We start from the raw sequence: 17322 nt of genomic DNA on the forward strand, positions 1-17322 counted from the left end.
TCGATTTTGTCAGTCTATGATTTTTTAATTTTAATAAATAAAGAAACTTTTGATTATCATGCGTGCAATAATGGTGTGAACATAAAATTTAACATGATTAATGACTCAAGGTTGAAAAATCGAACTTGATAAATATTGATATTAAAGAGCACACTCAAGAAGTACAAATTTGTACAACATTATCCCTAGGGAATATGAAAGAATTATAAACTTATTTGAGAAATTCAACAACATTCCTGTTCGGTCTCATGATGATATATTGATAGATTGCACTAAAATAGATCAAGTCTTAAAGTCGATGGTGAACTTCAAAATCAAAGATTATCGGTAAGAATGATGTAGTTGAAACCATCGATAAAGGTGCTAAGACCCACAAGAAGGGACGCATCATGTTTTTTACTAGAGGAAGAAGGGTTCTTATTTACAAAAGAATATGAGATCTTCTTCGAAGTTTAGAAAGGGTTGAATGAGTCAATGTCAAATACAAAGAACTCAATCACATTCAATTTTGAGGAAGAAGACTGAAGATTACTCATTCTCAAAAAGAGATCGTATTCGATAGAGCAATCAAGACATCGAGTTCCTAAAATCTTGACCAAATCAAGTAGTATTTCACCAAAAGAAGGCTTCTTTGGTCGAACCAGTTTCCTGTCTTACTAAGAAAAAGAAAACCTTCTTTAGCCCCTCGCAACCTCTAAAAACATCAATAACATTTTCTTTCTAAGCCATACCAACCTATCGCGGGAGGGATATCTTAGTATGAACTACATTTTGACCTGATCCCAAAAGTAAAAAGAAATATTTGGGGTACATAGGCAACCTGAGAAATTACTTTAAGCCCGATCATGAAAAAAAAATATATATTCTCTTAGGAAAATTGTCATCCAAAAAGAAAATCCCATATTGAAAGGTTCAAAATAAATAATATCAAACTAGGGGCATTAAAAGAAAGAGGCAAAAGAATTGACAGAAAAGAAAAGAATGCCAAACTAAGGCAGAAAAAAAGAAAAAAAAAAGAATCAAAAGAATTTACAAAAAAGAAAATGCCAAATTAAAGGCATTAGAAGAAAAAGAGAATATCAGACAAGGGGCATTTTGAGAAAGTCGAGCCTTATACCTTTTCTTTCTAAACCATGTCCTAAGCCCACCTATTAAGTCCTCCTAAATGCTAATTGACTCGATTAAGGTCCAAGGAACCAAGAAGTTATCAAGTTGAATATTCAAGATCATCAAGAAGAAAAAAAACCCATTAAGTTGAAAATTCGAAAGGGCGACTTAGGCAAAAGTTAGGGCATAACCATAAAAAAAGAAGGCCTATTAGGTTAAAAACCTAAAAAGACGACCTAGGCAAAAATCAAGCATCATCAAAAGAAGAAAAATAAAGTCCGCTAGATTAAAAACCTGAAGAGACGTTCTAGGCAAAAATTAGGGAATCATCAAATGGGAGGAAAGGTCTCATCAAGAAGAAAAATTTAGAAGGAAGCTTTTTCAGAAACTAAAAAATGCAAGAAATTATTCAAGTCACAATATTCAACTGAAAGTTCACATCTAACAAAGATAGGGTTGAAGTCGAAGAAACTCAAAAGCCATCTTGAACATTGTAAGATCCTTAGGAATATGTTTACTTGTCCAAGTGTTCGCCAAATGAAAGTGTAGAACCATTGACCACTTTGAAGAGAAACATCTTCTATTCCAATAATTATCAAGATTTTCAGCCCAACGCAAGTATTTCTCAAAAGAAATTGATCAAATTCCTTGTTACACGTATGATAATCTTAAGAGTCTTGAATTTAAAGAATGTTGATTCTTTTATCTGTCATATATCAAGGGCAATTCATTTCATTAGTTTCATAGTCAAGTTCCAGTTAGAAGCCAACCTTGAAACAAGGGGCATTTTTTTAAAATAACAGTGATTCCGAAATTTTCATTCTTGATCACATGATAAAAAGAAAATCTTACAAAAGCTTGAAAGTCCGACGAAGTCCAATGATAATTATGAATCCAGATGTATGATAAGCTAATAAATGCCCAATAATTCAAACTTTGAACTCGATAATACCGATTATTTAACTAATTCAAGCCATAGAAGCGTGGCTCCAATAAGTTCGAGTCCAAGAAATGAGACTCCGATTTTTTTTTAATAATAAAATGAGTAGGTTTTTTGAAGTACCTAAAAACCTAAGTTCGAGACCAAGAAATGAGATTCCAACTTTTTGAATCATAGAATGAATAGGTTTTTTGAAGTACCTACAAACCTAAGTTCAAGTCCTAAAAATGAAACTCCAACTTTTTAAATTATAGAATGAGTAAGGTTTTTGATGTACCTACAAACCTAAGTTCAAGTCTGAGAAATGAGACTTTAACTTTTTGAATCATAGAATGAGTAAGTTTTTAGTACGTAACTTTTTGAATCATAAAATGAATGGATTTTTTGAAGTACCTATAAACCTAAGTTCGAGTCTGAGAAATGAGATTCCAACTTTTTGAATCATAAAATAAGTAGGTTTCTTAAAGTACCTACAAACTTAAGTTCGACTCCGAGAAACGAGACTCTAACTTTTTGAATCATAGAATGAGTAGGTTTTTTGAAGTACTTACAAACCTAATTTCGAGTATGAGAAATGATACTCCAACTTTTTGAATCATAGAATGAGTAGATTTTTTGAAGTTCCTACAAACCTAAGTTTGAGTCCGAGAAACGAGACTCCAATTTTTTGAATCATAGAATGAGTAGGTTTTTTGAAGTACCTACAAACCTAAGTTCAAATCCGAGAAACGAGACTCCAACTTTTTGAATCATAGAATGAGTTGGTTTTTTGAAGTACCTACAAACTTAAGTTCAAGTCCGAGAAACGAGACTCCAACTTTTTGAATCATAGAATGAGTAGATTTTTTGAAGTACCTACAAACCTAAGTTCGAGTCCAAGAAACAAGACTCCAACTTCTTAAATCATAGAATAAGTAGGTTTTTTGAAGTACCTACAAACCTAAGTTCGAGTCCGAGAAACGAGACTCCAACTTTTTGAATCATAGAATGAGTTGGTTTTTTGGAGTACCTACAAACTTAAGTTCAAGTCCAAGAAACGAGACTCCAACTTTTTGAATCATAGAATGAGTAGATTTTTTGAAGTACCTACAAACCTAAGTTCGAGTCCAAGAAACAAGACTCCAACTTTTTGAATCATAGAATAAGTAGATTTTTTCAAGTACCTACAAACTTAAGTTTAAGTCCGAGAAACGAGACTCCAGCTTTTTTAATCTTAGAATGAGTAGGTTTTTTGAAGTATCTACCAACCTAAGTTCGAGTCCTAGAAACGAGACTCCAACTTTTTGAATCATAGAATGAGTAGGTTTTTTGAAATACCTACAAACCTAAGTTCGAATCCGAAACTTCAACTTTTTGAATCATAGAATGAATTTACAGGATTGTTTAATTTCTTGTAAACCTTAGCTAGAGTCTGATAATCAAGATTCAAATTTTTTCGGATTCTAAAAAGAATTTTGATAGGATTTAATAAAGTTTCTACATCATCTATCTCGTTATTCAAACTTATTATAATTCAATATTGTGTGATTGTCTTCATTACGTATGTGCATTTCAATTTGAATCATCATTGTCAGTAAGAGAAGATCTCTAGGACCTGACATTCTATTTTAAGCGATAAGAGTTTATTCTCAATGATCCGATAGAATACTCAGTAAGCATCGCACCATTGCACATACGTGTACTTTTGCATTAGCTAGAATTTTTTTTAAAATTCAAGGATCTGACATCATCAGTGAGAGCTCGCGTTCGAAGGCCTGATAATTTTTTTTAGTTCAGGGAGAGTTTTACCCTCAAGGATCTGAATGCCTCAACGAATTGCTAAATCGGATCGCAAAATGAACTGTCACTAGCTTTGACATTCAAATATCGCACTATCTGCCAAAATAGATTTGCTATCTAGTTTGCTTCAACCCTCTGCCAAAGAAGGGTATTTGTAGACACCTCATTTTCGTACTTGCCTGATCAATTAACTCGTCAACCCGATTGCAATGGTTCTCAATGATGGATGATATTCCAATGCTCTATTTTGTTATTAGACATGTTTCAAAAATTCAGATAAGGTATCTTAAACAAACAAACTGTAGAAACCACGCTACGATAGGAAAAATATGACCCAAAACGTAGAAATCATCATTTCTTAGATAAAAGAAGCTTTACGATAAAAATCACTAAAAAATGATCAAATTACGAAAATACCCCTAACATCAAAACATCTAGAACCTACATAACACTTAGGAAATCCCATTTGAACACATAAAACAATAAAATTAAATCAAATAAACCATTTCGCCAATTTTCACCAAATTCGACAAAATTACGAAAATGGCCCTCATAAGGGTTCACAATCATTTCATGTCAAAAATTTCATAAGTGACACAAACCGATAATCCCATCGAATTTCTTACAAAAAATAGATTCCAAAACATCCCGGAACAGCGAAAAATGACTTGAAACACAAAAATTCTCTTCGAGGGCAAAACGGTAATTTTTTAATTTTAATAGTTTTGAATTTCAAAATTAATAAATAAAATATTAATTAATGTAAAGTGAAATCTTAACAAAATTAATTTAAAAATCTGAATCAAGAAAATTAATCAATCAAGCCTTTAGGCAAAATTGTTGATGGTTGCTCACTTATTTAAGTAGAGCCCCCTTGATATTTATTAAAAGACTCTTCCATCTGGGGGTCCAAATAATTAAATATATAATTAGGGGGTTCTCGACAAAACTTAAAAATATATTCTTTCATTGTACGCAAGATTAAAAATTCTAATTTAAAAGACCAAGTCAATCTCATAAGACTCAAGTCAAAACCCTAATCTTAAGAAATCTAGTCAATCAAATAAGAATTAAGTCAAAATCCTAATTTACCTTATCTAAAAGGAGACCTAGTCAAATCCTAATTCTTCCAACAAAATCTATAAATAGGTGCCTCCAAAACCTAATCTCACAGGTGAAAGCGCCCTCGATCCGCAGGGTACGCGGATCCGCTTTTAACCTTTGAGGTTTGGGAGTCGCCACCTATTTATTATGGTCTAGGAACCAAACTGACTCTAAAATGGATAATAAACTAATCTTCTACAGAAAATTTGAATCCGGGGATCATGTTACGGGGTTGGAAGGTGTTAGGCACCAACCCCGCCCGGCCATTGCTGGTCTCTACTTATCCCAAATAAATCTACATCGCTAATGACAAACCTAGATTAAAAAATAATGAAAAATCTTACCTTCGATCTGCAAAAGTGCTATTCCCTCAGATCTGGTGAAAACGACTCCTTGTACCGTATTCCTTACTTCATTCTACCTCCGGATCTGATTCCTGATCTCCGAGGTAAGGTATCTCCTTCTTGGATCTGGGTGCTTCTAATTTGTTGTGGAATTTTGGGATGTTTTTGAGAGTTTTTTGGGTGTTTTTTAGGCTAAAATCGAAACAGGGGTGTTAGGTAAGGAGTTGAGGCTCCAAAATTAGGGTTTTGGGGAGGTTGTGGAGGCTTCTTCACCTACTTTTTCTAGGGTTTTTTCTTTTATATGAAAATAGGGTGTGGAGGCTCCTATTTATAAAGTTTTTAGAAGCATTAGGGTTTGATTAGGATTTCTTTTAGAGTTTTAATTAGGGTTTTGACTTTGGTCTCATGAGATGGACTTAGTCTTTAGGGCTTTGACTTAGGGTTTTGACTCTAGTCTTATGTGATTGACTTGATTAGTTTAGATTAGGATTTTGATTTAGGATTTTGACTTTAGTCTTATGAGATTGACTTGATTAATTTAGATTAGCGTTTTGATTTAGGGTTTTGACTTTAGTCTTATGAGATTGACTTTAATACTTGACTTTAGTCTTACTTAATTGACTTTAATTTTGACTTTAGTCTTATTTGATTGACTTTAATATCCTGACTTTAGTCTTGCTTGATTGACTTTAAATTTTTGGAGAACCCCTCTCTATTATATCTTTAATTCTTTGGACCCCCAAATGGAGGGGTCCTTAAAGAAATATCTTGCGAACCCTCAACAATTTTGCCTGAAAGCCTGATTGATCGATTTTTTTTGTTCACATTTTAAAATTAATTTTATTAATGTTTCACTTTACATTATTTAATGATTTATTTATTAATTTCGAAAACTTTAATTATTAAAATTGTGAAATTACCATTTTGCCCTCGGAGAGGATTTTTTACGTTTTAAGTCATTTTTCCATGTTCCAGGATGTTTTGGAATCAGTTTTTCGTAAGGAATTCAATGGGAATGTTGGTTTTTGTCATTTATGAGATTTTTTGTGTGAAATGGTCGTGAATTTTATGAGGGGTATTTTCGTGAATTTTGTCGAATTTTGTGAAAATTGGCGAAATGATTTATTTGATTTCGATTTGTCATTTTATGTGTTTGAACGGGTTTTTATAAGCGTAATATAAGCTCTAAGGTTGTTTTGATGTTAGGGGTATTTTAGTAATTTAGTCATTTTTAGTAATTTTTATCGTGAAGCTTCTTTTTGGTCTGCAATATGATGATTTCTACGTTTCTGGGATCGTATTTTCCTAGCGTAGCGTGGTTTCTAAGGTTTTGTCAGTTCGAGATACCTCATCCGAATTTCTAAAAACACATCTGATGACAAAATAAAGCACTGGAATAAACATCCATCATTGGGAACTTTTACGATCGGGTTGACGACTTGATTAATCAGGCGGATGCAAAAATGGGGTGTCTACAGATGCCCCTCTTTGGCAGAGGGTTGAAGCAAACTAGCTAGCAAATCTATTTTGGTAGATAGTACGATATCCGAATGCCAAAGCTAGTGACAGTTCATTTTGCGGCCTGATTTAGCAATTCGTCGAGGTATTCGGATCCTTGAGCGTAAAACTCTCCCCGAACTAGAAAAATGTCAGGTCCTTGAGCGCGAGCTCTCACTGGCAGTGTCAGATCCTTGAATTTTAGAAAATTCTCCTTGACTGATGTAACAACTGTGCAAGTGTGTGGGCTCAAAATCTGAGATAGATTTCAAAGAGTTTGAGTTGGAAATGAGTCAAATCTGAGCATGAAGTAAATATAAACTGAGCATAATTCCAAGAAAACCCTTGGCGGCATCTTAGCATAATTCCGAGAAAACCCTCGGTGGTAACTGAGCATAGTTCCGAGAAAACCCTCGGCGGCATCTGAGCATAATTCCAAGAAAACCCTTGGCGGCATCTGAGGATAATTCCGAGAAAACCCTCGGCGGCATCTGAGCATAATTCCAAGAAAACCCTTGGCGGCATCTGAACATAGTTCCGAAAAAACCCTTGGCAGCATCTGAGCATAATTCTGAGAAAACCCTTGGCGGCATCTGAGCATAGTTCGAAGAAAACCCTTGGCGACATCTTGGCGGCATCTGAGCATAGTTCCAAGAAAATCCTTGGCGGCATCTGAGCATAGTTCCAAGAAAACCCTTGGCGGCATCTGAGCACAATCCAAGACAACCCTTGGCGACAACTGAGAAAAATCCTAGTTAACCCTTGGCGATAACTGAGCAAAACTGGCAGAGGAATGAAGGAATTTTGGGAAAGAATGAATGAATTTTGAGAAGACTGATTGGAATGAATCAGGAAGAGAAATGATCGATTCCAAGAATGATTGAATCTGGAAAAGAATCTAGAGAACGAAAGAATGCCATATCTCCTATGTGAGATCCAAAATGCTTTTGTTTGAACCTCAAGGATTTATCAAAAAGTTTTATGAATTTAAAACCTGAGTTTTTATTTTTTTTGAACCTCAAAAGTTTTTCGAAAAACTGTTATCAAGAGGGTAACCTTAAGTTTGGGGTTCTCATTATCTTTTAGGATTAACATTGCTCAAAAACAAAATGCCCCTAGTTTGACAATAAACATGGCATTGAAAATAATTGAACACATCATTAAAAAAATGCCCCTGGTATAAGGGAGGAAATTACATATTTAGAAGAAAAAGAAAAATGCCCCTTGTATGGAGGTTTGAAATATTTGATTACCACAAGCGCAATAAAGATCCAACTTTTAATTTTGATTAATTTTATTGAAGATTTTGAGTCAGGCTCAAGATAACAAAATATTTCCTTTTGAGACTCATCATAGAATTCACCCTTCTCTTTATTGATTTACTTGGGGAAGTAAAAATTCTTAGATTGATCGTGGACAAGATACTTGTGGCTTCTGAGTCTATGTCTGGTTTAAGCGAAGTATTGAACTTGATTATTCGGACTTCTGATGTTTCAACTCGGATCGCTCTCAGCTTGGGATTTTCTTATGTTTTTCTTTTTTGCTCTAACTTTTGCCTAGATCGCCTTTTTAGGTTTTCAATCTATCGAACTTACTCTAGCTTTTGCCTAGATCGCCTTTTCAGGTTTTCGATCTCGCGAGCTTTCTTTTTTTCTTTTTTTTTTGCTTGGTTCTGATTGTTGCCAAAGTTGTCCTTTCAGATTTTCAACCTTGCGAGCTTGCTTTAATTTTTGCCTAAGTTGTCCTTTTCGGATTTTCAACTTAGCAGGCTTTATTATTTTTTATTTTTTTCTTTTCCTCTGAAGTTCTAGAATTACTGTCTGATCATGCTTTGCTACCCTCCTTGACTTTTTCACACGGTACTTAAGAGGACTTTTATAGGTAGGCTTGGGACTAGGCATAAAAAGAAAGGAATTTTGAGGCTCAAAAACCCAAATGCCCCTTGTGTGGCATTTCATTTAAAATTTTTTCTTGAACTTTCTTCTCCATTTTGGATGATATTTCTTTTTCTTTTGAATTTTTTTCTTTTTAGATTTTTCCTTTGTCGGGGAATCTAATTTTTTTTTATGTGGTCGAGCCTGAAGTAACTTTTCAGGTTGTCTATGTACCCCAAATTTTTGGGATCAGACCAAAACGTAGTTCGGATTTTTTCCTCCCCTGGGTTAGGTAATCAGGCTAAGAAGTAAAAGGCATAATTTTTCTCTTTTTGAACAAGCTGCAAAGGGATTGAGAAAGGAGATAATGAACTAGGTAGTAGGAAAATTGATTCGACTAAAAATTGCCTCCTTAAATGTAGTACCGTTTGATCTGGTCAAGGTTGGTTGACTTTGGTAATTTGATTCGATCATGATCTTGAAGTTTGACAGCTTTTCCTGGTAATATTTCCTTGATGATGAACGGACCTCTCCAATTTGGTTTGAACTTCCCTCTAGGATCAAAAATAGGGTGTCCTTTTTCTTTAAATAATAAATCCTCGACTTGCAAGTGAGAGGCCTTGATCTTTTTGTCAAACGCACGAGTGATTCTTCTTTGATAAGCTTGCAAGTGGTACAAAGCTCTTAGTCGTTTTTCTCCGATCAAGTTTAATTCTTTTACTGCCACTGAAGCCCAATCTGTTTCTAACAATTGACTTTTCTTGAAGGCCTTGAGATATGGGATTTCCATTTCAACTGGTAAGATTGCTTCCATATCATACACTAGAAAGTAGGGAATAGCTCCAGCAGAAGATTGCATTGAAGTATGATGTGCCCTTAGTGTGAATGGTAACTTCTCTAACTAATCCTGGTGTGATTGATACATTTCCTTGATGATTATTTTGAGATATTTTATTGGCTGCTTTAACCTTTCCATTAATCTGAGGGCGGTAAAGAGATACTGTGATGTCGAATCTCGAGCTTTGAACACAGAGTGATAACTTAAGCTTTGATTTCATTAATCTGAGAATGATAATCTATGCTGGGAGCTCTACCATGTTGAGAAGTCTAGCACTGATACATTTTGTAAGATCTTCTTTAATCTCATTTTATCAAGTCAATATATAATCCGTGTCAGACAACACCCAAACTTGCACCTAACATATCCTCATAGGCCCAAGCGAACAAGTCTTTTGAAATTTCTGAGAAAATTCATTATCCTCTTGTGTTCCTCTAGGGATAGGATGATTTCTATTTGAATCTCTTTAGGATTTAATTTATGTTCCACGGTCAATGACTTTTGCCTTCTTGAGCCCGACTTTCATCTTCTTATTCAGGAGAAAAATATATCCTTGAAGCTAGATTATTAGTTAATTCGTTAATGCGCTCAGGGTATTCAAAAATTTTCTTTATCCAATCAAATTCAGAAGAGGCGACAGACACCTCTGTAGACTCGATGAACTAACTTGACTCAATAGAAAAGAGTAAACTCAATCTAAGGAAGACATGACCTTGCTGGAAAAAAGAACTCGAGCTAACCCAAAGGACTCATGAAAACTCAAGACAAGTACCCACACGAGTTTGATTAGGACTGAGGACTGAGATATTGCTTACAACCGGTAGGATTGAAACACTATGATCTTCAAAGAGCAACTGGATGATGTTGAGAAATTTTGAGGTCATTTCTGACTGTTGACTTTATATTGACGTTTACTCTAACTGACCGGATTTACAATCCTAACTAGACGATGGACGATTGAGCTTATATACAATGATAACCCTTAAAACCTCTTTGAAGGTGAATTTAACTAATTTCAGTGTCACCCCCTTGATAACATTTTAAATGAACCCTGAGATTTTATTGGATTCTGTGCACCAATCCATTAAACAATTCATCCATTCAATGATTATTTAGAAGGAAAATAATTTTATTGCACTCTTGAAAATAATGTTTTTACTGAATAACAATTTTCACAATTCTGATTATTTTTTGCAATCATTTTCTTTTCAGAAAAATATATTTTGATAATTTTATAAGGTCCATGCAAAAAATAAATTTTTGGTAAAAAACATATTTCAAAAAATTTTCATGCAAAAATAGATCTTTTGTAAATCATTTTTCCTTCATTTTCTTTTCTTTTGGAAAACTTTTTCTTCTGAAAAATAGTTTTTTATTTGGAAAGCATTTTCTCTTGGAAAATCTTGTTCTTATGGAAAATATTTTCTGGAAAACACTTTTTCTTAGAAAACATTTTTTCTAGAGATCAACACTTTTTTTGGAAATTTTTTTTTTTTTTAAAGAACACTTCTTTTGGAGAACATTCTTTTCTGGAAAATATTTTCCATTTTTTTTTTGAAAATTCGATTTCCATTTTGATTTAAATGGCCCGGTCCATCATGACTGTTGGATCGAGATGGACTGGGTCATTATTGTAAAAGAATGGATTCTTTATTGGGTCGGTGCACCCATTTTGATTTTCAAAAATAATATTTTTGATCCTTGAGGACAATCATACACTCTGATCTCACCATTCACACCATTCACATACATTCCTCAATCAAAAGGTTCCATTCAATAAACAACCCGGGAACACCCACGATAAGTTCGAGTCGTGACCTACAGAGAAGGTTTCTAGACTCTAAGCTTACTACATGCAATGCATTTTTATCTGGCCACCCTTGCTCAAGCACACCTATATACCTTTCGATACGTGGTGACTTGGTTTGATATACCGTATAGGTGATAATCTAAAACCTTAACTCACTTATCTGAAGTCAAAAACAGCCAGTTTGATCTCTAATTGAGAGGTGGCACACAATGCTGAGCAAGGGCCCACTTAAATACCTCTCGTCTAGAATAGACGTAGTCTATCCCCCTCGTACAGTAGGGTACAGCGGGGCAAGATCTTGCTTAGGCACTGGTTTTGACCAAGAAGTGCAATTGATATCTTAGATTACTTTTATACCTACGGGTACAATTCAAGGGTTTAGCTTTCTAATGGTTTTGGCATCCCACAGGGGACGACCACGTACTATACTACGTTGAAATCGGGACATGTGACTGTGTGGCTCCAATGGTCAAAGGCTCAGGTTCGCTCCAACATGGGTGCATCAATACATCTATCAGAATCACCTGATCAGACGGTATTGATGCCCTAGTTTGATATACCCTAAGTGTGGCGCCCCGCCGAACGCTAACACAAATCCCCATGTCAGATTTCAAGGTACGAGGTGGCACCTCGAAATTTCGGCATGATTTCCTCTGTTTATGTTAGCATTCCAAGGCGATTCAACCTGCACCTGATAAACGACATACAATCCTGCATATAACAAACAAAATATAATACTAGCGGAAGCCTATATACGTCTAATAAATCCGATAGATCAGAGTGCGGAAGAAGAAAAATTATATACAGGATTATACAAAATTCCTCACTCTAACATAATTCCTAACACTCAAGACAGAATCTAAGACTACCTGGAGAAACTGACACCACTAGGGGGTATAGCCCTAATACTTACCAGGTGACGGACTCTGGTTCTATCTGACCAACCAGATGATCCTCGCTCGTTCTACACTTGTTTCGCCAAGCTTCAGATCTGAAACTAAAAAAAATGGAGAAGGAAAGGGTGAGTAACAATGGTTACCCAGTAAGGAAACAACAATTTCTGCCAATAACCTCTCCTAACATGAACGAATAAACATACTGAATCATTTTAAAATAAACAAAGTTTTACAGAAGAAAACTACGATTAACTGGTACATATAGCCAGGGATGAGCAACTAAACATTTTAAAACTCACATTACATCGATCAGCAGTACTCACTATAACATTCTCTTTTTATACAAATCTAATTGATCAAATGGAAACAATAAACATGCATTTCATTTATATATCAAAATAAGCAACAGATACATAATACACATGGGTGGAGTATTGGAATTAGAGAGTTGGGATTCACGACTGGATCGCTCCCAGTCGGGACATGATGTTACAATTCCTTCTGGCTTTTAGTTCCTGATTTTGTGGCCGGTCGCTGCCCTTACCACGTTTGGTTGACCATTTATCCGGCTCAGGCTGGCCGTTTGACGTGACCGTAAGCAATGGGTCTCTTTTCGATGTGTCAGAACGTTCGACTACTATAGATTGTTAGTGATCACTGACCAATCATCTTCGTCTATGCCTATCAGGCGTGCATGTGATTCCCAAATATACAAACCATTCGTATACGACCACCTTTACATTACAAGTTCACTGGTAAAGATAGAGAGGAATAAACCCGGATTCCAGTTGTGACTCCACTCTCATACGCGTCCCATACCACGTATGAGTTTGGTGGTCCCTACCGTACATCCCAGGATAGTACACCACTCCGGATGATATGACGCACTATCCCTTCAGGCATTCACAAACTCTTTAACAGCTCACAAAATAGCTACTATATATATTATTTTCATTTGAAAACAAAAGAGAAATTAACAATACAAGGTTGAGAATAGATATCCAGTTTCCTACCATGCAAGTGTGGCCACCCGGCCTAAAATAAATAACATAACAGAGCGCCTCGCGCTAACAGAAAGTAAATAAACATGCAACCAGTAACATTATCCCTGGATATCCGTTCACCAACCTGCATACAACACAACAACGTAAAATGCAGACATCACCCCTCGGGTGTGACTCTGACATTTTACCGTTTCATACCCTTTTTCCCTTTTTTCGACTTTTACAGTTTTCAATCTCTTCATAAAATATCCATTTTCTGATATTCATCAACTCAATATGAGTTCATTGAATATTAAATCACATTTTTCAACTATAGAATTTATTTCTATCAATAATATTGAAAAAAAAATACAAATTCATATCAAAACGGGGTCCGAGCAGTGCACAAGACCCAATTTATGGCAATAACCCGTTAAAAACCCTCCCACGTATAATTTATTAAAAATACAATTAAACATATCAAACATGCAATTTCTGGCGTGAATTTTTGAAATAACAAAATAATTCTATATTTAAAATACATCCAAATTTTTCCAATAAAATCCTAAATGCAATTTTCACAATCTAGATTACTAATAGAAATTGAGAGTTCCTTACAATCACTAGGCGACGGAATTGAAGCACGTGCGCGGAAATCGAGGCGAACGGCACGAAAATCGAGACGGACCGAACTTCGAAGCGGCTGATTTTCGAAACCGGCCTGGTGGTTTCGAAGATCTCGATGTGCTCGTCTCTTCTCCCTTCTACGGCGAAAGGTGGTTTGACCCCGAAATCGATGAAAACCGAGGTCGAAGTTACGAAAATCTCCGTATAAAAATACGGCTGATTTTTGACTATACGGGGTGAAAAATACGAGAAAACGGAAGGAATTTGGTTGGGTTATGTAGAGAATGAGGCTGCGGACGTTTCTCCCTTCTGCGTCGGAAAGCGATTTGACCCCGAAACGGACGAAATCCGAGGTCAAAGTTTCGAAATTTCCGTATCCAAATACGGCTGATTTTTGACGATATCGGGTGAAATAGAAAGTGAAACGAAGAAAGGTTGGGTGGGTTTTGTAGAGAACGTAGCTGCGGACCTTTTTCCCTTCTGCGGCGATCGTCGACGGCAAACCGTTTGCGAAGATCTGAAGTGGAAGGTCGAAGAGAAAAGAAAAAAAAATCGTTTTATATGTCTCGGCTGTTGGGACGCGTTGGGGAAGATGGGTTTTTAAAAATTAAATTTTTTTTTTTTTTTTTTTTTAATAAAAGTTGGGACGAATTGGTATTTTGTCAATTGTTTGGATCGTCGATAACTTGATCATTCGGACTCCAAAACTGACAAACGAATACTCTATTTCGCCTAATTTTTCATTCCGGATCTAATGGTATAGTCAATTTCTACAAATTATGTCTCCATCAAAAATTTACATTTTTGGCCTGACGTGACCCATAAACTTGATGTCGTTTTCGTTTTTGGCGATAATTCGACTTTCTGATCTCCAAAAATGACAAATAAATAGTCTATGTTGAATAATTTTTCGTTATGAACCCAATGGTATGATCGAATTTTAAAAATTATTGCTCTAACAAAAAGTCACTGTTTTAGCCTGGTCCGACCCGGTAATCGAGGATTTTGCAACTTTTATATTCGGACTCGCATTTGAGCGTGCTTACAGGCTAAACTATGTTTTTCGATCATTTTGAATCTAATGGTGAGGTCAGATTCCATTAAAAATGATCAGAACAAGGTTCCACAGTTTTACCCTAAGTCCCACTTTCAAGATTTTCTTAAAATTTCACTATTTATTTTTCCTCGAGATACGAATTAAAAATTCGGGGTGTTACATTCTCCCCCCCTTAATAAAAATTTCGTCCTCGAAATTGAAATCATACTTATCAAACTTTGTCGCTATTCCACTAACACGACATGTATAATAAAACTACTTATTTTCGATTACTATCTATTCTTAGTCCCAAACCAATCTCATTTATAACTCGTAGACTTATATCTCCATATTCCATCAACTCAACACATTCATTAATTAATCACTCTATTCAAACTCATACTCCAACTAATCCATTATTTGTATAACCTTAAGATAACAATCAATTCACCTTGTATCACTTTCCCATCAATGTCTATCAACAACAATCCTTTCACATCTTCTTTATTCTTCATCCTTACTTCTCTCATCAATTACATCATATATTATGTTTTACTCATAATTATTATGAATATTACTCCCAAAAGCATAGTCTTACCGCAACACACCACTATCCTTATATTCGATTCGATATTACATTTTTACTTATTGCGATGTTTCCTCAAAACCTTTGTCATAACCTTTATAATTTAAAATCTTACTCGAGGGGATAAATCATATATCTATTTTCTCACAATTCCATTAAGTCATCATTAATGCAACATTGTCACAAGATTATTCTTTCTCACATTTTACATCGACCCACCTCCTAACTTATACTCTACTAAATCTCTTTAGGATGGATGTGGGCACAGGTAGGTAGTAGCCGCACTTCTATGAAATCATAATATTTACTTATAGCACTTTCGTTTTGATGAGTGTAAAGGAGTCACGATCGAAGTCTCGAAGTGAGCATTTGTCTATAGGAAGCATTGATCACGTAACAAGAACGATAATAATGAATTCTTCTACTGGAAGGTGATCGTGAAAGGAAAAGGTAAAAGAAGAGTTAGAACCGACACCGAAGATAGAAAGATAAAAGGAAAAAGATGATCTATCTTTTCAAAGAAGGAGAATCGATTCAAGAAGTCGTAAAGCAAGAGTTGCTTTATCTAATAGTTCAGTCGTTAGGCTTCCCAAAGTTAAGCCATCTTCAATCGAAAGGAAAGATACGCTACTTCCTGTGTTGATATTCGAGGAAGTAGCTCTTGATATGAAGGATATATAAGAAACTCCTACTTATCTACTAGCGTAATATATGAGTAATTGACTAGACTATTAATATAAAGACTAACGTACCAGTTGAACATCACTTGTCTTTTCACACTTTACAATTATTCTAATACCTATTTTGCAAGTTCTTAAATGATCTTCCAAAAATCTTATTCTTTCTTCGCAAGGCCTCTCAATGGTATAAATAATTTCAATACTTGACCTGTGTCAGTGGTTTCTAACTCTAACAAGTGTGCAAACTCTTCACAGAATTATATGATCTAGAGGAACTAGTGTTGAATATAACTCCACTTTTTAATATTATAATTAAAAATCATTACTTCCAAAATTTCGTCGGAGATAGGTACTTTCTCCTAGGTCATAGCTCTTACTTGCGCCTGTGATAGAGGACATTCTTTCTTGATATGTCCCACCTGATCAAACGCGTAACAATGTCAATGATCTTGTCTTCATAGATCTCTGTGGAGTGGGTAGTTGGAAGATTAAGGTCTGTAGGCTCTGAACCTGCCTTGTTGATTCCTTTGGCCCTGTTGGCATCATTGGAGCTTCAACTGCTCTCTAACTCAGTGATGGGGAAACTCTACAACTTGATAGTGGAGGAGTTCTATATTGTGGATACACTGATCCGGGGAAGATTAGCCTCGAATACATCGACCTCTTGGCCGGATCTGATCTGGGAAGAAAAGAAATCTAAGGTCAACTCATTTGTCCATTGGAGGTCTGTAACTCTATCTCCTATCGTTTTATCCTTTAAGTTCGATTTATCGTATCTCTATAATTGGTAGTCTCAATCATCAACCTCCTGGACCTTAGGTAGGATTATAGTCCTCTAAAGAATTTACGGGCCTTTTACAGATTTGTCAAGATAAGCTCGGACGCACATCGTGACAACCTAGTGAACATCATATTATATTCGGCAATCGATAGATTACCCTGCACTAATCTCAAAAACTCCTAATTTTTGATTTCTCGAGCAATCTCAAATATAAATCTATCAACAAATATCCTCTCAAATTCTACCCACTCAAACGATCCATCTCCCAATATATTCCTCTCAAACGTTACTAATGACTGGCATCCCCATCCAACTAGAATATAGTCACCATCATCCACTGATTTCTTGGGTACTACATGACATTGAAAATCTTTCAAATCTTCAAAACCAGTCATTGACCTCAACCAGTTGGAAAAGTTCCCAAATCTCGATAGACGTAA

The sequence above is a fragment of the Akebia trifoliata genome, chromosome 3 (genome assembly GCF_017979445.1).
Source record: "Akebia trifoliata isolate Shusen 1 chromosome 3, ASM1797944v1, whole genome shotgun sequence".
NCBI classification, from domain to species: Eukaryota; Viridiplantae; Streptophyta; class Magnoliopsida; order Ranunculales; family Lardizabalaceae; genus Akebia; species Akebia trifoliata.